This window comes from Somniosus microcephalus, chromosome 31 (genome assembly GCF_052327205.1).
Source record: "Somniosus microcephalus isolate GS21.2 chromosome 31, FLI_Smic_1.0, whole genome shotgun sequence".
NCBI lineage: Eukaryota > Metazoa > Chordata > Chondrichthyes > Squaliformes > Somniosidae > Somniosus > Somniosus microcephalus.
In genome coordinates, this window is record NC_141017.1 from 41,392,218 (window position 1) to 41,413,510 (window position 21,293).

General features: G+C 52.8%; 1 long non-coding RNA gene across 1 annotated transcript in view; it reads right to left on the minus strand.

Moving 5' to 3' along the window:
* The window catches only part of LOC147097806 (uncharacterized), a 52,029-nt gene that overhangs the window by 11,380 nt on the left and 19,356 nt on the right, over positions 1–21,293 (minus strand). The window contains exon 2 of the long non-coding RNA XR_015074336.1: positions 13,549–13,834. This is a non-coding gene — a long non-coding RNA (uncharacterized LOC147097806). The remainder of the gene's footprint in view (positions 1–13,548; positions 13,835–21,293) is intronic.

The following is a 21,293-nucleotide window of genomic DNA, read 5'->3' on the forward strand; positions in this document are numbered from 1 at the left end:
CATGTTGGAACAGCAGTGCTTCAGCAGGCTCAGGTTATTGCATCAGGTGGTGGCAGACACCTGCAGCCTGCTCGAAGAAGACCTGCTCCCTGCTGGACCAGGTGCCCATGCGTTACCAATGGTTGTCAAAGTGACCACCGCCCTCAACCTTTTTGCCTCCGGATCCTTCCAGGGCTCTGCCGGAGACACATCCAGGATCTCCCAGCCGACGGCCCACAAATGCAAAAGGCAGGTGACTGATGGGTTGTTTGCCAGGGCCAGCCATTATGTGAACTTCGAATGCGATGACGCCAGTCAGAGTGAGCGAGCGTTCGGGTTGGCGACTCTGGCTGACTTTCCTCAGGTACAGGGCGCCATCGACTGCACATACACGTGACAATCCGTGCACCCCCCCAGATCAACCAGGAGTATTTATGAACCGCAAGGGCTGCCACTTCATCAATGTGCCTGACATGAATCTTGTCATTCATGTGGAAAGACTTATGAAGTAATACTGGGCGGCCTGCTGGTGGCGCTGTCCAGGGAGAGTATAAATACTCGGGCATGGGCCCAGCTTGCTCAGGACATTCTTTAACAGGAACTAGTGAAGGACACAACTAGATCTCCATGTTGAAAAACAGTTGATTAAAGCCTTGTTTAATACTCAGACCAAGTGCCTCGTAGTTTTCTTACGTCAGTGCCACTGGTGTGCAACTACAAAAAGATATTTCTGCAGATATGTGCAAGATTCCCGGGGAACTGCAGCTCGCAGGAGGCACTACTCGCGACATAGGCTATACAGGCAGAGGCTGAGTTTCCTTGACATGTCCTGTGGCAGTCCAAACTCCGACACTTTTGGACTTGAGGGGTGGCTGCTGGGAGACAGGGGATACCCACTCCAAACTTGGCTGATGACACCCGTCAGAAACTCGACCAATGAAGCCCAACAGCGTTACAATGAATGCCATATGACCACCAGATGTGTGATCGAACATGTGACTGGCATGCTGAAGATGTGCTTCAGGTGCCCAGATAGATCTGAAGGTGCTCTTCAGTACGCACCAGCCAGGGTCTCCAGAATGGTTGTGCTGTGCTCTGCTCTGCACATTGCTCAGCATTGACCTGCAGGGCGATCAAGGCGCAGAGTGGTTGTGCTGTGCTCTGCTCTGCACATTGCTCAGCATTGACCTGCAGGGCGATCAAGACGCAGAATGGTTGTGCTGTGCTCTGCTCTGCACATTGCTCAGCATTGACCTGCAGGGCGATCAAGACGCAGAATGGTTGTGCTGTGCTCTGCTCTGCACATTGCTCAGCATTGACCTGCAGGGCGATCAAGGCGCAGAATGGTTGTGCTGTGCTCTGCTCTGCACATTGCTCAGCATTGCCCTGCAGGGCGATCAAGACGCAGAATGGTTGTGCTGTGCTCTGCTCTGCACATTGCTCAGCATTGCCCTGCAGGGCGATCAAGACGCAGAATGGTTGTGTTGTGCTCTGCTCTGCACATTGCTCAGCATTGCCCTGCAGGGCGATCAAGACGCAGAATGGTTGTGCTGTGCTCTGCTCTGCACATTGCTCAGCATTGCCCTGCAGGGCGATCAAGACGCAGAATGGTTGTGCTGTGCTCTGCTCTGCACATTGCTCAGCATTGACCTGCAGGGCGATCAAGACGCAGAATGGTTGTGCTGTGCTCTGCTCTGCACATTGCTCAGCATTGCCCTGCAGGGCGATCAAGGCGCAGAATGGTTGTGCTGTGCTCTGCTCTGCACATTGCTCAGCATTGCCCTGCAGGGCGATCAAGGCGCAGAATGCACATTGTCTGCAGATGATTCCGAGGAGGAGGAGGAGGAAGAGGAAGATGAGGAGGAGGAAGGTGATGGGGGCAATGAAGCATCAGTTGCTCACATTGCTGCCTGGGATGCCAAGGATGCCCAAGGTTCACTTAGGTTGCATCAGTTGTCCAGAGTCAGGACCACCTGCAACGGTCACTCTTCCTGCCCCCAATGCTACTGACAGAAAGTAGTCCTGCAAATACTGGGTATTGACTGGGGGCAGGGGGTGTGGGGGCAATGGGTGAGAAGTGGAAGTGGTAGGTGGATGTGTAACTGTACTCACCTTTCCTGACTTGGTTAGATCATTAAAGCACTTCCTGCACTGAATCCAGGGGCGCCGCACAATGATCCTGTTGCAGACCTCCTGGGCCACCTCCAGCCACGCCTTCTTTGTGGCAGCAGCAGGTTTCTTCCTCCCATTGGTGCGGAAGAGTATCTCTCTCCAGCTCCTCACAGCCCCCAGTACATCAAGCGAGGCATCATTGAAGCAAGGCGCAGCCTTTGAGCATCCAGAATGCTTCATCACACCTTGTCTTCTCTTGTTTCCAACTCCAACATCTCCAAATTCCATCTTTGGATTGGCCCTTTAAATACTGGAGTTGAGATCACGTCACGTGGGTCCTCATCACTCCCGCTGCCGCGTAATCCACGCCAAACCCGGAAGTAAAATGACAATGAGCTGGCTGCGTCAAAATGCCACTGACAGACACGGTGAACTTACTTCTGAGTTTCCCACGCAATATTGGACCACCCCCCAATACACCTCCGAATTAATGTCGGTGCCAGCACAGTTCCACAATCAGTGAGCTAGCAGAACCTTTATTACTAATAAAAGAATAAAGTTGAATGCTTAACTTTTCTGTATGACATTCCCCACCGATTTTAGTGAAGACATTGACCTGTTTAAAATAAAGCCTACACTAAAATTGCAGACAGAGAAATGTCACAAAATGCATTACATGTTCATTTGTTAATACCAGCAACAATAATACCTGGGTTTAAAAGCTACAGTATCACAGTGCAATACTCATGCTGCCTAACAAAGTCACAGCATACTTTTCAATTTCCCTCAGTGCAACTAAGGCAATCTGAGCTAAACAATATTTGCACTGAATATCTGTAGAATTATAATCCCACCAGGAAAGAACCCAGCAGACTCTTGATAAGTAGCACTGAGTGGTTTGGTCCAGAGACTTGGCACTGTGCCAGCAGCCGAAAGAGAGAAACTTGCATTTATATAGCAACTTCAATATGGAAAACATCCCAAGGCGCTTTGCAAAGGACAATCTGACAGTAAGCATTTAATTTTTAGGCACTGCGGGTGGGTGGTGCAGCATTGCTTTAGATCATCACGGTAGATATGATGGTAGACAGTGAGGTGCCAGGTGCTCTCCAGTGTGTGGCCCTCAGACTTGAGGGTGGAAACTGTACTGGGGAGACTGTGAGAAACTTGGTGGGGACGAGGGCATCAATAGTAGGGCTATGGGAGCTGTTGAGCAATCTGACAGTGTCAGCGGTGTTGTGGCGGGCCAAAAGAGAGGGAGACGGGAGTGAGAGAGTATATCTGTGAGGAGTGGGCAGGGAGATGTGAGGAAACAAGATTAGCCTTGGAGTTGGCAAGGGCTCACATGATGGCATGGTGAAGAGCTTGGCCACGGGTATAGATGGGAGAGGTCATGTGCAGGATGAGATTGATTGCAGACAGGCAGGTAGAGAAGTTGGAGAAGAGGGGGCAAGAGAAATTGAGACAGAGATTGAAGTCACAAGAGTACAAGATCGGGAGATAATTATCGATCTTAATTCCTCCATCCAGAAGGCCACCACACAACCCCCACCACTGCAGCATCTTATTGTTTCTTAAATGATTTCAGAGTTTTTGGTTGCACCACTCCATTTGGAAGCCCATTCCATGTGTTGATCACTCTTTGTGTGAAGAAATATTTTCTGATATTAGTCCGAAATTTGCTTTTTACTAGTTTGAACCTGTGGCCCCTTGTCCCACTCTCACATTTCAATTTATATCCATTGACCTTTTCCATACTTTGGTAAATTTCTATCGGATCACATCTCAGATAGCTCTTATCCAAGCTGGAAAGCCGAAGTTTGTCCAGTCTATCCCCATGACTCCGACTCTCACTAGAGCTCAGCCCTTGCCTCTTCCTGCACCATCTCCAGTGCTTGAATGTCTCCCTTGTGTCTCACAACTGGACGCAATATTCAAGGTGCAGTCTGACCAGAGAGCCATACACTTTGATCACAACTTCCTTGGACTTGTATTCTATAGGTTTGGCTACATAGTTCAACATTCAGTAATCCAGAAGCCTGGACTAATAATCCAGAGAACGAGAGTTCAAATCCCACCATGGCAGTGTGAGAATTTGAAGTCAGTTTTTTAAAAACGCTGTTACTGGTATCAGTTAAAGTAACCACGAAGCTGTCGGATTAAAAACCCAACTGGTTCACTAATGTCCTCTAGGGAAGGAAACCGGCCGTCCTTACCCAGTCTGGCCCATATGTGGCTCCAGTCCCACACCAATGTGGTTGACTTTTACCTGCCCTCTGAAGTGGCCTAGCAAGCCACTCAGTTGTCAGGACAACTAGTGATGGGCAATAAATGTTGGCATTGCCAATGACAACCACAGCCCGAGAATGAATAATAAAAAGAACTCCTATTGTCTTCATTCATTGCGGCTCTGCATTGATTGGACAGGTTTAGCATCAAGTCGACTAAACTTCCAGGTTCCACGAACAGCAATGAGATGAATGACCAGCCAATCTGTTTTGACGATGTAGACTGAGGGATAGAAATTGGCTGCAACACTGAAAGAACTCCTACTCTACTTTGAAAAGGGGCCATGGGATCTTCTGAAAGACAGTACTTCCAACAATCCTCAGTAGTGCACTGAAATGTCAGCTTAGATTATGTGCTCAAGTCCTGGAGTGGTGCTTGAACCCCCAGCCATCTGAGTCAGAGGCACGAGTGCTACCAAATAAGACAAGCTCTCCCTTCAATGCTAGTGTAAGCACAAAATGAATCAGCACAGGCAATGGGAGCCAGCACCTTGCAGAAAAACAGCAGTGCCAGCAAAATCAAGTTCACGTTTTAAACAATTTAATAAAGTAAGCAGAAGTCAGAAATAATGCGTCGCCGAGATGATGAATGAATCAGAGGCTGCCCTGATTCTTATCCAGATGCTTAATTACATTGCTGCAGCAAACTGAAATGTAGCCAACCATCATATTTCATTTTGTCCTTTTCAAATACACAACCATTTACTAACAGCAAAAAGATGCATTCATGCTCAGAGGCACAAAAAGGAAGGCCGTGGATGTTGGGCACTGTACTTAAACAATTCCTTCACTGATTGCTTCTGCTCTTAAAAGAAATAAAACTATTATGCTTGTAAATGTCTGCAATTCTCAGTTTTTAAGGAATAGGTGTTGTGATTATGAAGCCTTATCACAGGAAAGCAGAAACAATTCTTCCAAGATACAGATTTCGATCTCAGCTTCTCATTTTCCAATTTTCCAAAGTGACCATTCTTCATGTTTGAACCTAGAGAGCGAGTGTCAGCAGCCTATTTGCCTGTGCAGGCATAAGAACATAAGAAATAGGAGCAGGAGTCGGCCATTTGGCCCCTCGAGCCTGCTCCGCCATTCGATAAGATCATGGCTGAACTTCTACATCAACTCCACTTTCCTGCACTATCCCCATATCCCTTGATTCCCTTAATATTCAAAAATCTATCGATCTCTGTCCTGAATATACTCAACGACTGAGCCTCCACAGCCCTCTGGGGTAGAGAAGTCCAAGATTCACCACACTCTGAGAGAGAGAGAAAAGGAGAGAAAGAAAGAAAGGAGAGAAAGAAAGAAAGGAGAGAAAGAGAGAAAGAAAGAAAAAGAAAGAAAGACTTGCATTTATATAGCGCCTTTCACAACCACTGGACATCTCAAAGCGCTTCACAGCCAATGAAGTATTTTTGGATTGTAGTCACTGTTGTAATGTAGGAAACGCAGCAGCCAATTTGCACACAAACAGCAATGCGATAATGACCAGATAATGTTTTTGTTATGTTGATTGAGGGATAAATATTGTCCAGGACTCCGCTGCTCTTCTTCAAAATAGTGCCATGGGTTCTTTTACATCCACTGAGAGAGGTTTAACGTCTCATCCGAAAGACAGCACCTCCAACAATGCAACACGCCCTCAGCACTGCACTGGAGTGTCCACCTAGATTTTTGTGCTCAAGTCCCTGGAGTGGGATTTGAACCCACAACCTTCTAACGCAGAAGGCGAGTGTGCCACCCACTGAGCCACAGCTGACACAAAGGTGAGACGAGCAATGTAAAGGGCCTGGGCTTCCTTCAGTAAACTCCAAACACTTGTTTTAAATGAGATTATGAACAGGTGCCTGCACCTTTGACATTGTGTGGTGGTCCCCAGGCTCTACAGTGCTGTGTGTGTGTGTTTTTTCTGCCATTGTGTGCAGTGTATAAAGCTAGATTCTAGGTGCACTGAGTTTGATACAGAATAAAGCCACACACTGTCAATGAGGATCAGAAACACTGCATCCCCCTTTCAAAGGGCAAACCAGAATTGCTAATACAATTAAGAGAGGGAAACTGCAGGAGTACTTGTAATGTCAGGCGCAGAAACCAGTATCTGACAGCAGACGCATCCTTTACAGAGACAGAATAAACAAACCAAATGGGGTTTCCATTGATGCAGAATCCATGTACATTACTGACATTCACAGCTGAGATTTGCTCGTTTCTCAAACTTAGTTTCAATCAAAATTTTTTTTTAATTTATTCTAAATTTAGATGAATGATCCAGTTTTCTTTTTGGTATCAGACCTCAGGAGCGCAGTCACTGCAGTTCAGCTTTCCCTTCACCAGAGGGTGTCCTCGCCCTGCAGTTTTCAGCATTCATGGCCTGATGCAGAATTTATTTACAGTATTTCGACACAACTTACAGTGCTGCCTCATGAACTATTTACATTTAGATGCTACATTTAACATAAGAAACAGCCCAAGGATCTTCACCAATAAGGACAAGGACATCGGATGTCGAGCGGGTAACAGAGAGATTAGGACCTGTGACCAAAAGCTTGGACAAAGAGATGAGAATTTAAAAGAGAGGCAGTGAGGTTTGGGGGAGTTTAAAAGAGCAATATATCAAAGTGGCCAAAAGCTCTGCCACTAATGGCAGGGCAAAGGAATGAAGGGAGGCACAGGAGGAGAGAATCTGAGGAATGTAGTGTTCGGGGTGGGGGAGAGGGGGCATAGAGCTGGAGAGATAGAGTCGAGCAAGACCAAGGCGGGCTTTAGAGAGGAGAAGAACGGTTCTGACCATAAGTCAGGGTAGGTCAGTGTGGACAGAAGTGATGGGCAAGTGGGACTTGGCACAGGATAGGGTACTCGCAGCAAATTGTGGAGTTTGCGTAGCGTGGAAGCGGAGAGGTCAGCAAGGAGAGTGTTAGCTGAGTCGAGTTTGGAGTTGTTAAAGTCATGTCTTCTCTTCTTCGATGCGACAGCAAAATACTGCGGATGCTGGAAATCCAAAATAACAACAGAAAATGCTGGAAAAACTCAGCAGGCCAGGCAACATCCGTGGAGAGAGAAACAGAGTTAACGTTTCAGGTCAAGTTCTGAAGAAGGGTTTCGACCTGAAACGTTAACTCTGTTTCTCTCTCTACAGATGTTCCCTGGCCTGCTGAGTTTTTCCAGCGTTTTCTGTTGTCTTCTCTTCTTCTTAGGCAGTCCCTCGGAACCGAGGATGACTTGCTTCCACATAAAAAATGAGTTCTCAGGTGACTGATGAGTCCAATGCGGGACCTACAGTCTCTGTCACAGGTGGGGCAGACGGTGGTTGAAGGCGCGGGTGGGTGGGGTGCTTGGGTTGACGTGCACTCCTTGCGCTGCCTGCGCTTGGCTTCCGCTTGCTCCCGGCGAAGAGACTCGAGGTGTTCGGCGCCTTCCCGGATGTTTCTCCTCCACTTTGTGCGGTCTTGGGCCAGGGATTCCCAGGTGTCAGTGGGGATGTTACACTTTTTCAAGGAGGCTTTGAGGGTGTCCTTGAAGCGTTTCCTCTGCCCACCTGGGGCTCTCTTGCCGTGCCGGAGCTCCGAGTAGAGCGCTTGTTTCGGGAGTCTCGTATCGGGCATGCGGACAATGTGACCCGTCCATCGGAGCTGATCAAGCGTGGTCAAAGCTTCGATGCTGGGGATGTTGGCCTGAGTGAGAACACTGGCGTTGGTGCGCCTATCTTGCCAATGGATTTGCAGGATCTTGCGAAGGCAGCGTTGGTGGTACCTCTCCAGTGCTTTGAGGTACCTGCTGTACATGGTCCATGTCTCTGAGACATACAGCAGGGCGTGTATCGCTACTGCTCTGTAGACCATGAGCTTAGTGCCGGGTTGGAGGTCCTGGTCTTCAAACACTCTCTTGCTCAAGCGACCAAAGGCTGCACTGGCACACTGAAGGCGGTGTTGGACTTTGTCGTCGACATCTGCCCTTGTTGACAGTAGGCTCCCAAGGTATGGAAAGTGGTCCACGTTGTCCAAGGCCTTGTCGTGGATTTTGATAATAAGGGAGCAGTACTGTGTGGCGGGGGCAGGTTGGTAGAGGACCTTTGTCTTACGGATGTTTAGTGTAAGGTCCATGCTCTCGTACGCTTCGGTAAAGGTGTTGACGATGGTTTGGAGTTCGACCTCCGAGTGAGTGCAGGCGCAAGCGTCGTCTGCAGACTGTAATTCGATGACAGAGGACGGGACGACCTTGGATCCGGACTGGAGGCGACGGAGGTTGAACAGTTTCCCGTTTGTTCTGTAAATTAGCTCCACTCCAGCGGGGAGCTTACTGAGGGTGAGATGGAGCATTGCAGCAAGGAAGAACGAGAAGAGCGTTGGTGCGATGACACAGCCTTGCTTGACCCTGGTTCGTACGTGAATTGGATACGTACGTGAATAAAGGCATGTACGAGCATTTCATCAGCAGAGAAGCTGAGGAAGAGGCTGGGTCTTAGTAACTGATAGAATGTGGGGCTTAAAGCTCAGGTGAAGGTCGAACAGTCAGCACAGTAGCAGCAACCCTGCATTTGGCCTCAATGTCTCTGGGTCAGGGAGGGGAACAATCAGTCTAATTCCTGTTACTGATTCTGAAATGTGCGTGTGGACTTCTGATGAGGACAGGACCAGACTTGGCTGCGATGCCTTTCAGGATCAAATAGCCTGTTGACACGCATTGTTTCAGCTCACACGTTATGAACTGCCATTTGGGTGGTGTACCAGAGAGCTGTCCCCCCTCCCCCCACCCCACCCCAGTGAGGTGTACCAGAGAGCTGTCGCCCCCCCCCGCACCCCCCAGTGAGGTGTACCAGAGAGCTGTCCCCCCTCCCCCCAGTGAGGTGTACCAGAGAGCTGTCCCCCCTCCCCCCACCCCACCCCAGTGAGGTGTACCAGAGAGCTGTCCCCCCTCCCCCCACCCCACCCCAGTGAGGTGTACCAGAGAGCTGTCCCCCCTCCCCCCACCCCACCCCAGTGAGGTGTACCAGAGAGCTGTCGCCCCCCCCCGCACCCCCCAGTGAGGTGTACCAGAGAGCTGTCCCCACCCCCCCACCCCACCCCAGTGAGGTGTACCAGAGAGCTGTCCCCCCTCCCGCCACCCCACCCCAGTGAGGTGTACCAGAGAGCTGTCGCCCCCCCCCGCACCCCCCAGTGAGGTGTACCAGAGAGCTGTCCCCCCTCCCCCCACCCCACCCCAGTGAGGTGTACCAGAGAGCTGTCCCCCCTCCCCCCACCCCACCCCAGTGAGGTGTACCAGAGAGCTGTCCCCCCCCCCAGTGAGGTGTACCAGAGAGCTGTCCCCCCTCCCCCCACCCCAGTGAGGTGTACCAGAGAGCTGTCCCCCCTCCCCCACCCCACCCCAGTGAGGTGTACCAGAGAGCTGTCCCCCCCCCCCCGCACCCCCCAGTGAGGTGTACCAGAGAGCTGTCCCCCCCCCCCGCACCCCCCAGTGAGGTGTACCAGAGAGCTGTCCCCCCTCCCCCCACCCCCCAGTGAGGTGTACCAGAGAGCTGTCCCCCCTCCCCCCACCCCCCAGTGAGGTGTACCAGAGAGCTGTCCCCCACCCCCCCAGTGAGGTGTACCAGAGAGCTGTCCCCCCTCCCCCCACCCCCCAGTGAGGTGTACCAGAGAGCTGTCCCCCCTCCCCCCACCCCACCCCAGTGAGGTGTATCAGAGAGCTGTCGCACCCCCCACCCCCCCAGTGAGGTGTACCAGAGAGCTGTCGCCCCCCCCACCCCCCCAGTGAGGTGTACCAGAGAGCTGTCGCCCCCCCCCCACCCCCCCAGTGAGGTGTACCAGAGCTGTCGCACCCCCCACCCCCCCAGTGAGGTGTACCAGAGAGCTGTCGCCCCCCCCACCCCCCCAGTGAGGTGTACCAGAGAGCTGTCGCCCCCCCCACCCCCCAGTGAGGTGTACCAGAGAGCTGTCGCCCCCCCCCCCACCCCCCAGTGAGGTGTACCAGAGAGCTGTCGCCCCCCCCACCCCCCCAGTGAGGTGTACCAGAGAGCTGTCGCACCCCCCACCCCCCCAGTGAGGTGTACCAGAGAGCTGTCGCCCCCCCCACCCCCCCAGTGAGGTGTATCAGAGAGCTGTCGCCCCCCCCACCCCCCCAGTGAGGTGTATCAGAGAGCTGTCGCCCCCCCCACCCCCCCAGTGAGGTGTACCAGAGAGCTGTCGCCCCCCCCACCCCACTCATGAGGTGTACCAGAGAGCTGTCGCCCCCCCCCACCCCCCCAGTGAGGTGTACCAGAGAGCTGTCGACCCCCCACCCCCCCAGTGAGGTGTATCAGAGAGCTGTCGCCCCCCCCCCACCCCCCCAGTGAGGTGTACCAGAGAGCTGTCGCCACCCCCCCACCCCCCCAGTGAGGTGTACCAGAGAGCTGTCGCCCCCCACCACCCCACCCCAGTGAGGTGTACCAGAGAGCTGTCGACCCCCCACCCCCCCAGTGAGGTGTACCAGAGAGCTGTCGCCCCCCACCACCCCCCCAGTGAGGTGTACCAGAGAGCTGTCGCCCCCCCCACCCCCCCAGTGAGGTGTACCAGAGAGCTGTCGCCCGCCACCACCCCCCCAGTGTGGTGTATCAGAGAGCTGTCGCCCCCCCCACCCCCCAGTGAGGTGTACCAGAGAGCTGTCGCCCCCCCCCCACCCCCCCAGTGAGGTGTACCAGAGAGCTGTCGCACCCCCCACCCCCCCAGTGAGGTGTACCAGAGAGCTGTCGCACCCCCCACCCCCCCCAGTGAGGTGTACCAGAGAGCTGTCGCACCCCCCACCCCCCCAGTGAGGTGTACCAGAGAGCTGTCGCACCCCCCACCCCCCCAGTGAGGTGTATCAGAGAGCTGTCGCCCCCCCACCCCCCCAGTGAGGTGTACCAGAGAGCTGTCGCACCCCCCCCACCCCACCCCAGTGAGGTGTACCAGAGAGCTGTCCCCCCCCCCCACCCCACCCCAGTGAGGTGTACCAGAGAGCTGTCCCCCCCCCCCCACCCCACCCCAGTGAGGTGTACCAGAGAGCTGTCCCCCCCCCCCCACCCCACCCCAGTGAGGTGTACCAGAGAGCTGTCGCACCCCCCACCCCCCCAGTGAGGTGTATCAGAGAGCTGTCGCCCCCCCCCACCCCCCAGTGAGGTGTACCAGAGAGCTGTCGGCCCCCCACCCCCCCAGTGAGGTGTACCAGAGAGCTTTCGCCCCCCCCACCCCCCCAGTGAGGTGTACCAGAGAGCTGTCGCACCCCCCCACCCCCCCAGTGAGGTGTACCAGAGAGCTGTCGCCCCCCCCCACCCCCCAGTGAGGTGTACCAGAGAGCTTTCGCCCCCCCCCACCCCCCCAGTGAGGTGTACCAGAGAGCTGTCGCACCCCCCACCCCCCCAGTGAGGTGTATCAGAGAGCTGTCGCCCCCCCCCCCCACCCCCCCAGTGAGGTGTATCAGAGAGCTGTCGCACCCCCCACCCCCCCAGTGAGGTGTATCAGAGAGCTGTCGCACCCCCCACCCCCCCAGTGAGGTGTATCAGAGAGCTGTCGCACCCCCCACCCCCCCCAGTGAGGTGTACCAGAGAGCTGTCGCCACCCCCCCGCCCCCAGTGAGGTGTACCCGAGAGCTGTCGCACCCCCCACCCCCCCAGTGAGGTGTACCAGAGAGCTGTCGCCCCCCCCACCCCCCCAGTGAGGTGTATCAGAGAGCTGTCGCCCCCCCCCACGCCCCCAGTGAGGTGTACCAGAGAGCTGTCGCCCCCCACCCCCCCCCCCCAGTGAGGTGTACCAGAGAGCTGTCGCCCCCCCCCACCCCCCCAGTGAGGTGTATCAGAGAGCTGTCGCCCCCCACCCCCCCCCCCCCAGTGAGGTGTACCAGAGAGCTGTCGCCACCCCCCCCACCCCCCCAGTGAGGTGTACCAGAGAGCTGTCACCCCCCCCACCCCCCCAGTGAGGTGTATCAGAGAGCTGTCGCCCCCCCCACCCCCCCAGTGAGGTGTATCAGAGAGCTGTCGCCCCCCCACCCCCCCCAGTGAGGTGTACCAGAGAGCTGTCGCACCCCCCCCCACCCCCACAGTGAGGTGTACCAGAGAGCTGTCGCACCCCCCCCACCCCCACAGTGAGGTGTACCAGAGAGCTGTCGCCCCCCCCACCCCCCCCCAGTGAGGTGTACCAGAGAGCTGTCGCCCCCCCCACCCCCCCAGTGAGGTGTACCAGAGAGCTGTCGCACCCCCCACCCCCCCAGTGTGGTGTACCAGAGAGCTGTCGCCCCCCCCACCCCCCCAGTGAGGTGTACCAGAGAGCTGTCGCCCCCCCCACCCCCCCCAGTGAGGTGTACCAGAGAGCTGTCGCCCCCCCACCCCAGTGAGGTGTACCAGAGAGCTGTCGCCCCCCCCCACCCCCCCAGTGAGGTGTACCAGAGAGCTGTCGCCCCCCCCCCACCCCCCCAGTGAGGTGTACCAGAGAGCTGTCGCACCCCCCACCCCCCCAGTGAGGTGTACCAGAGAGCTGTCGCACCCCCCACCCCCCCAGTGTGGTGTACCAGAGAGCTGTCGCCCCCCCCCAACCCCCCAGTGAGATGTACCAGAGAGCTGTCGCACCCCCCGCACCCCCCAGTGAGGTGTACCAGAGAGCTGTCGCCCCCCCCACCCCCCCCAGTGAGGTGTACCAGAGAGCTGTCGGCCCCCCACCCCCCCAGTGAGGTGTACCAGAGAGCTGTCGCCCCCCCCACCCCCCCAGTGAGGTGTACCAGAGAGCTGTCGCACCCCCCACCCCCCCAGTGAGGTGTACCAGAGAGCTGTCGCACCCCCCACCCCCCCAGTGTGGTGTACCAGAGAGCTGTCGCCCCCCCCAACCCCCCAGTGAGGTGTACCAGAGAGCTGTCGCACCCCCGCACCCCCCAGTGAGGTGTACCAGAGAGCTGTCGCCCCCCCCACCCCCCCCAGTGAGGTGTACCAGAGAGCTGTCGCCCCCCACCCCCACCCCCCCAGTGAGGTGTACCAGAGAGCTGTCGCCCCCAGTGAGAGGGAGCCCAGAGATGTCATTCCCCCGATTTATGGGGAGCCCGGGGGGGTGGGGGGGGTATTTGTGTGAAAAAAATCAGTATTTAAATATTCAAATATTTAGTGTGAGAGCACAGCGGGGTACAGAATACAATCTCTTTGCTGGAATACAATTCATTCTTCAGCACTTGTCGTACTTACATCTTCTGCATTCACAGCCAGGACACTGCTACTTTTTTTCATTGTTTGAGAGAGCCTGGCCCAGTCCAGTGACAGGGAGAAGGGTGGTTACTGTGTCTAAAACTCAGCCACTCGGGTGTGCTGGTCACTGCTGCGGGACTCGCCAGTCCTGGTCTCAGCTACATGAAGGTCCCGTTGCCTCGTGCCCTGCAAGTACCGGGGCTGCTGCACCCCAATTTCAACTTCAGCCAATTCTTGTCAAATTGTCGGCACCAGGTAGGAAATGTTTGCAGTTTCTGCTCGCCTCCTGAAAATAAAAACAAAGGAAAGCATTACTGTTGTGCGCGTGCAACTGGGTATGAATAAAACTGATGAGAAATCACATCTTTTACAGGGTCCCTGTGTCCGAAGGAGAGTTCCTCTGCGAGCTATATGCTGTGTAATGGTACTGATCTTTACATATGGTTTTACGATTGTGCGTCCATCCCTTCCATCTACCACCCAATCCAAGATCTTTGAACATGCCATCACCTTCCAACAAAATGTTTTCTCTCTCACCACTCTCTATTCGAATCTCCTTAGTCTGGTTTATTTCCTGTGTACAGCATCGAGACAGCACTGGTTAAGGTCACCAATGATGTCCTCTGAGACTCTAACCATGGTGCTTTATCCCTTCATGACCTCTCTGCAGCATCTGACATGGTGAATCACACCATTCTCCTCTACTGCATCTCTTCTGTAGTTCACCTCGGTAGTACTGCCCTTGTGTGGTTCCTTTCCTGTCAGTTCCAACACAGCTAGCACCCTTTCAGCTTCTCTTCCAGCTCCTTGTCATGGTCACCTCCAGAGTCTCCCAAGGTCCATCCTTGGCCCCCTATACATGCTGCCCCTCAGTGACATCATATTGTGTACAATTCTGGGCACCACACTTTAGGAAGGATGTTAAGGCCTTGAAGCGGGGGCAGAGGAGGTTTACCAGGATACCAGGGATGAGGGGCTTCAGGGGAAATGAGGACAATTTTTTTCACACACAGGGTTGTTAAGATCTGGAACGCACTACCTGAAAGGGTGGTGGAAGCCGATTCCATAGGAACTTTCAAAAGTCAATTGGACATGTACTTGAAGAGGACTCATTTTCAGGGTTGTGGGACTAAAATGGACAGCTCTTTCAAAGAACTGGGCCAAATGGCCTCCTCTGCGTGGTAAGATTCTGTCTATAGATATGGGGTCAGCTTCCACATGTGCACTGGTGACACCCACAAATTCCTTTGATTATATAACCATCCCTATTTTTAGCCCTGAAATGTGGGCTTCCCAACGGCTCCGAACCATGCCAAGTTGGTCGGTCTGAAGGGGTCGAGATGTCCGTTGTGCAGGTGAGTGATGGGTGCATGTGTGCAGAGGTAAGTGTGTGAGGTAATTCCTACAATTGAACATCAGGAAGACCAAAATCATCATTTTTCACCCTTGTTAAAAACTCTGCATCATTGCTATCGACTATAACCCTCTCACTGGCTGTTCAGAACTTCAACATCCTGCTCGCCCCACAACTGTGCTCCAATTCAGACATCCTATCCACTACTAACAGCTCTTATCTGTACCTTCGCAATACTGCTCACTTCACCCACCCTACCCCCACTACTGCACAAACCTTTATCCACACATTCATTATCTCTACACTCGGTTTTTTCATTGCCCTCCTTGCCAACCTCCACCTTCCATTAATTTCAACTCCTTCAAAAGTCCACACAGCAACAAAACAGTTTTCACTGAAGAAGCATAGATAAAAAGAAAAAGATATAAAGGCTGGAAATCTGGAATTAAAAAAAAACAGGAAATACTGGAAATACACAGCAGGTCTTCAGAATCTGTACCAGAAAGGATGGGTTAAGGTGTCACATGAAAGCCTTCACTAGAATTAACCAAACGTTAATCTTTTCTCTCCAAGATACTGATTGATCTGCTGTATATTTACAGCAAATTCTGTTTTTATTTTTGCACGGAACTTTTCACCAAGGGAGTGAAATTGCGCAATGACAACTTAATAACAAATACTTTACTTGTGTATCTTTGCCCCCCACTCCCTCGGTGTGCCATCTACCTTTCTGCAGCTTAACCAGATGGAGATGCTCAGCCCATAAACCTTTCCATGCCCACATTTTACAACATCAACCAGACCTTGAAATTATAGACACCTAGGGCTAGATTTTCGTGGAGCCGTCAGGCGGGGTTTCAGGCGTGTGGGGGGGGGGGGGGGGCGGAAATCCCGAATTTGGGGGTCTCAACACCATCCCGCCCAAAACCCCGCCCTACGTAAGTTTCAGGGGCGGCGGGTACCCGCCCCGCACTGGGACCCGCCGAAACCAGGCGGGAAGGGATTAGTGCCAATTAACTGCCTGTTCACAGGTAGTTAACAGGCAGTTTTTAGCCTAATCCCTATTTTGAGGAGTTTTGTGTGGGTTTCCCGACGGCTCCAAACCACGCCAGGTTAGAGCAGGCGGGCCGTCGGGTTGAAGGAGTTGGAGGGGTCGCAATGTTGGCGCTCAGGTGAGTGGTGGGTGCATGAGTGTAAAGGTAAGTGTGTTTGGTGTGTCTAAAGTGTGTAAAGAACTTTTACTTACCTGTACTTACCTTCACAGCCTTTCTTCCTGTAGCCGTCGGGAGCCCATCACTCAGCCGGAACTGAAAGCTGAACGGCTGCGATCTGTCAAAAGTGACAGCCTTCAGCTTTGAGTGCCGGTAAGAGTTCTGAGTCTGTGCAGAATGACTCATGGTAGATCTCAGACTGTCAGTGTTTCACAGCTTCAGACAGCTGTCAAACGCTGATATTTCATCTGTCAAGAACTCTTGACAGATGAAATTTCAGTCTGTGACGTCACCTGTTGCCGGGTGGCCCTTAATTGGCCTGCTGAGCCCGCTGGGCGGGCTCAACAAGGTCAATCAAGGGAAAATCGCGCGGATTGGCCGGACGTCGAAGTAGGCGGGTCAAAAACCCAAAAGGGGAAGTCCCGCCTTCTTCCCGACAGGTTCGGGAAAATTTACCCCCTAATGTATAAAACCGGTCACATGACGCTTCACAGAGGCATAATCAGAAAGAAATTGGCAGCAATCCAAACATGATATTTCAGGGCTCCAAGAGGTGGGTTTTCCACGAGGGTCTTAAAGGAGGAGAGAGGTGGAAAGATTGAGGGAGGGAATTCCACAGCGTGCGGCCTAGGAAGTTGAAGGCCTATCCACCAATGGTGGGATGAAGGGGAGATTCATAAAAGGCCAGAGTCAATGGAACGTAGTGTTGTGAGGGGATATAGAACGTTAGAGAGATAGGGAGGGCCGAGGTCATGGAGGACTTACATATGAGGATGAGATATTAGGAGCCAATGTAGGTCAGCAAGGATGGGTGTTTGGGACTTGGTGTGGGATATGATACGGGCAACAGGGTTTTGGATGAGCTGAAGTCTGCAGAGGATGGCCAAGTGAGCAGTTGAAGTTGTCGAATATTGAGGAGACAAAGACATGGATGAGGGATTCAGCTGTAGATGGGCTGAGATACAGTCAGAGGCAGGTGACGGAAGCAAACGGCCGTGATGGGGAGGGTATGGGGTCGGGGGTTCAGCTCAGGATCGAATACAATGCTGAGGTTGCAAACAGTCTGGTTCAGCCTGAGACAGTGGCCGGGGAGGAGGATGGATTCAGAGGCAAGGGTACAGAGTTTTGGTGGGAGCCAAAGACGACGGCTTCAGTCTTCCTAATGTTTAACTGGATGTAACTGTGGCTCATCCGGGACTAAATGTTGGACAAGCAGTCAAACAACACAGAGGCAGTGGAGAGGTCAAGAGAAGTTGTGGAGAGGTAGAGCTGCATGTGGTCAGTGTACATGTAGAAGCTGACCCCATGCCTGTGGATGATGTCACCGAGGTGTAGCACTTACATGAGGAAAGGAGGGTGCAAAGGATAGACCCTTGGGGCACTCCAGAGGCAATGGTGTGTGTGGGGGGGGGGGAAGGGAAGCCATTGCAGGAGAGGGCTCTGGCTAGTTAGATAGGTAGGAGTGGAACCAAGCCAGGGTCATTCCACTGCGATAAACAATGAAGTAGAGGCGGTGGAGAAGGATGATGTGCTTGCAGAAAGGTCAAGGAGGACGAGGAGGAATAATGCACCACGGCCACAGAAGATGTAAATTGTGACTTTGATTAGGGCTGTTTGCTGATGTGGTAGGGGCAGAAATCTTTTTAGAGAGTTTCAAACATGGTGTTGCGGGAAAGATGGACATAGATTTGGGAAGCAACAACACGTTCAAAGACTTTGGACAGGAAAGGGAGGTTGGAGATGGGGCGGTAGTTTGCAACAACACAGGGGGGAGGGGCGGGGGGGTTTGAGGGGGTGATGACGGTGTGGTTTTGAAAGGGAGGGGGACAGTACCTGAGCAGAGGAAACTATTTACAATGTCAGCTAGTATGGGGGCAAGGAAGGAAGTTAGATGGTCAGCAGTTTAGTGGGAATAGGGTCAAGGAAGCAAGAGGTGAGTGTCATGGACAAGATGAGCTCGGATAGGGCATAAGGGGAGATGGGAAAGAAACTAGAGAGAGATGCAAGTTCAGATCTAAGGCAGGGAGACACCTGGGGGGAGATTTGGATTGGTAGGCATGCAGAAAGAGGGAAGCAGCAACGACAGTTGAACGAATGGTCTCAATCTCAGTGACACAGAAGTCCTTGAGATTCCTGCACTTTTTATTGGAGCTGAGGGTGGAAGGGGCACAGGAGAGGGTTTAAGGAGACAGTTGGCAATGGTGAAAAGAAGCTGAGTTACAGTTCCACAGACGCTCTCTGATACTTCGCCCAAGCGAATGTAGGTTGACTATTCTAACATGGTGGGGGGGGTGCACAACAGTCCAACCCCGACCCTCCCCATCCAATGTCCACATGTACGCACTTGGGACAGTGATTAGGAGTAGCCCTGGGTGATTTTTCCTCCTCCCTAGCCCAGAGGCATTGAGCCCAACTTTGGCTCTGCGACCATCTACTGGCTGAGGTGAATTAACTCGACACAGACCAGGGATTCAACCTGGGACTTGCTCGCCCTGTGTGCTCAGTACATTTAAAATTAACCTACTGAGCCACCAAAGAGTTTGGAAAATGTAACTTAAACAAGCTGGCAGAATGGTGAGCACTACAGCATGTTACTGATTTTAACATTTTCAACCATTTGAAATGTTTTCCTCACCTCCCCCCCACCGTCTGTAGATATCCTCCGTGGTTGGCCTGCACCTGCTTCCCTCAGATTCTCTAACATGTCCACGTCATTCTGAACAAACCCCAATCGGTTCAGATTACAATTCCAGCCAATAAACACTTCTACTGCCTGGCAAGAAAGTAAACAACAGAATCACATTTGGGCTTGTGTTAGATTTTGAACAGGATTCACACAGCCCAATGGCACTTTGAGAGGACTGATCAGGTCAAGAGCAGGTGACTGTAACACAAATTGGTGAATCATTATTTGAATGTATTATATTTTGTTTGTTATAAATATTACAGTCAATGCAACTATTCTGTGCAGGGGTGGGGTGTAAAGGGAGAATGCATTCATTCAGAATGGCCACCAGTAAACAGATCTCTAGTTAACATTCAGAACCATGACTGGCAGAGAAAGATGAATTGTTGATGTCTAATCTTGGCTCTCTACGAGGGATCGTACACCGTGGCAGAGACTTTCATTGATTCAAGAGAAGAAACAAACAACAGGACAATTTTTACACTGCCTCAAGTAATGTAACCATAGCAACTGCAGAGGGAAAAATATTATGGAGGGATAGAAGAATCCCCTGAGAATGGCACGGAGCGAACTCGGTCTCCTCCCCGTCTGTTTGACAGGAGCCTGACAGGAAGTAAGAGGGTTGCTAACAGCACTTCAAAAAAATCTACTGACTTCACTCCACCTGGACTTTGCCTCTCCCCCAATTGATGGTTTGGACTCCGAAAGCAGCTCACGCATCCGCCATCTAATCTGCATCGTTGCACACACATCTGTAAGCATCTCACTAACATTGAAGCCTCGAAGGGAGATTTATTTCAGTGCAATTACAACATTGTTTTCCTCCTAAAACTTGTTCTAAAATGTATAAATGTTGCACAGCTTGTAAGGAAATGAGAAGAGTGAACTGATGAAAATAATTATTTCTGACGTGACAACAACCTAGTGCATTTAACATAGAAAATATCCCAAGGCACGTCACAAATGGAGAAAAAAAATGTCCTACTGAAGGAAGTTGACAGTGGGAGCTCGCAAAGCAACGTGGGTGGCCAGCTATTGCGCCCTGGGCCTTGGGGAGTAGGCAATGCCATAAAACTGGATGGCCATATCGCTCCCTGGTGAGGGTGTTGGACTTTTTGCAGCACTGGTCGGGTGTGTGGATTGGAGACATGGGTACAACTTGGTGCTGCTGATTGTCCAGCCTGTGCTCCATTTCAGCATAGCTCTCTGCTGGGAGATCCATCGGTGAATTTGCCCCCAGGATGGCCGAATGTTTGGCAACATCAGGATGCAACGACACGGCTTTAATCAAGGTCAGCAACAGGAAGAGTGGCTTTACAGACAGTTCAATGTTGAATGCTCTTCTATATATACTCGAAACATTGAGAACAAAACCCTCCATATCACCAACGTTTTCAGCAGGCTGTCTAAACATTTCTAAATCTAAACTGGAACCAAAGGTCTGTTACAACAGAAATCACTTTCTCTCCCTGTGCTTCTTTGTCTCAATGTGAAAATATTCGTTATTAATTATCAATTAATTATTAAACATTCCAATAAATTTCCATCAGCAGCAAAGCAACTTAAGCCTCGATCCTGCACTTGGCCGGCTCCTATCCCATCCCGCTCCCACTCCCACACCAAAACCATCCCCTCCCCACTTCCGCTCCAAAACCATCCCCTCCCCACTTCCGCTCCAAAACCATCCCCTCCCCACTTCCGCTCCAAAACCATCCCCTCCCCACTCCCACACCATCCCCTCCCCACTTCCCGCTCCAAAACCATCCCCTCCCCACTTCCGCTCCAAAACCATCCCCTCCCCACTTCCGCTCCAAAACCATGCCCCTCCCCCGCCCCACTCCCACACCATCCCCTCCCACTTCCGCTCCAGAAACCATCCCCTCCCCACTTCGCTCCAAAACCATCCCACTCCCCACTCCCACACCATCCCCTCCCCACTCCCACACCATCCCCTCCCCACTCCCACACCATCCCACTCCCCACGTCCCACACCATCCCCTCCCCACTCCCACACCATCCCCTCCCCACTCCCACACCATCCCACTCCCCACTCCATCCCCTCCCACTCCAAAACCATCCCCTCCCCACTTCCGCTCCAAAACCATCCCCTCCCCACTCCCACACCATCCCACTCCCCACTCCATCCCCTCCCACTCCAAAACCATCCCCTCCCCCGCTCCTACCCAATCCCCGCTCCTAACCCAATCCCCGCTCCTAACCCAATCCCCGCTCCTAACCCAATCCCCCGCTCCTAACACCAATCCCCGCTCCTAACCCAATCCCCGCTCCAAAACGCATCCCCTCCCCTCTCCTATCCCAATCCCCTCTCCTATCCCAATCCCCTCTCCTATCCCAATCCCCTCCTTCCTATCATCCAATCCCCACTCCTATCCCAATCCCCTCTCCTATCCCAATCCCCTCTCCTATCCCAATCCCCTCTCCTATCCCAATCCCCTCTCCGATCCCCTCTCCTATCCCAATCCCTCTCTCTTCT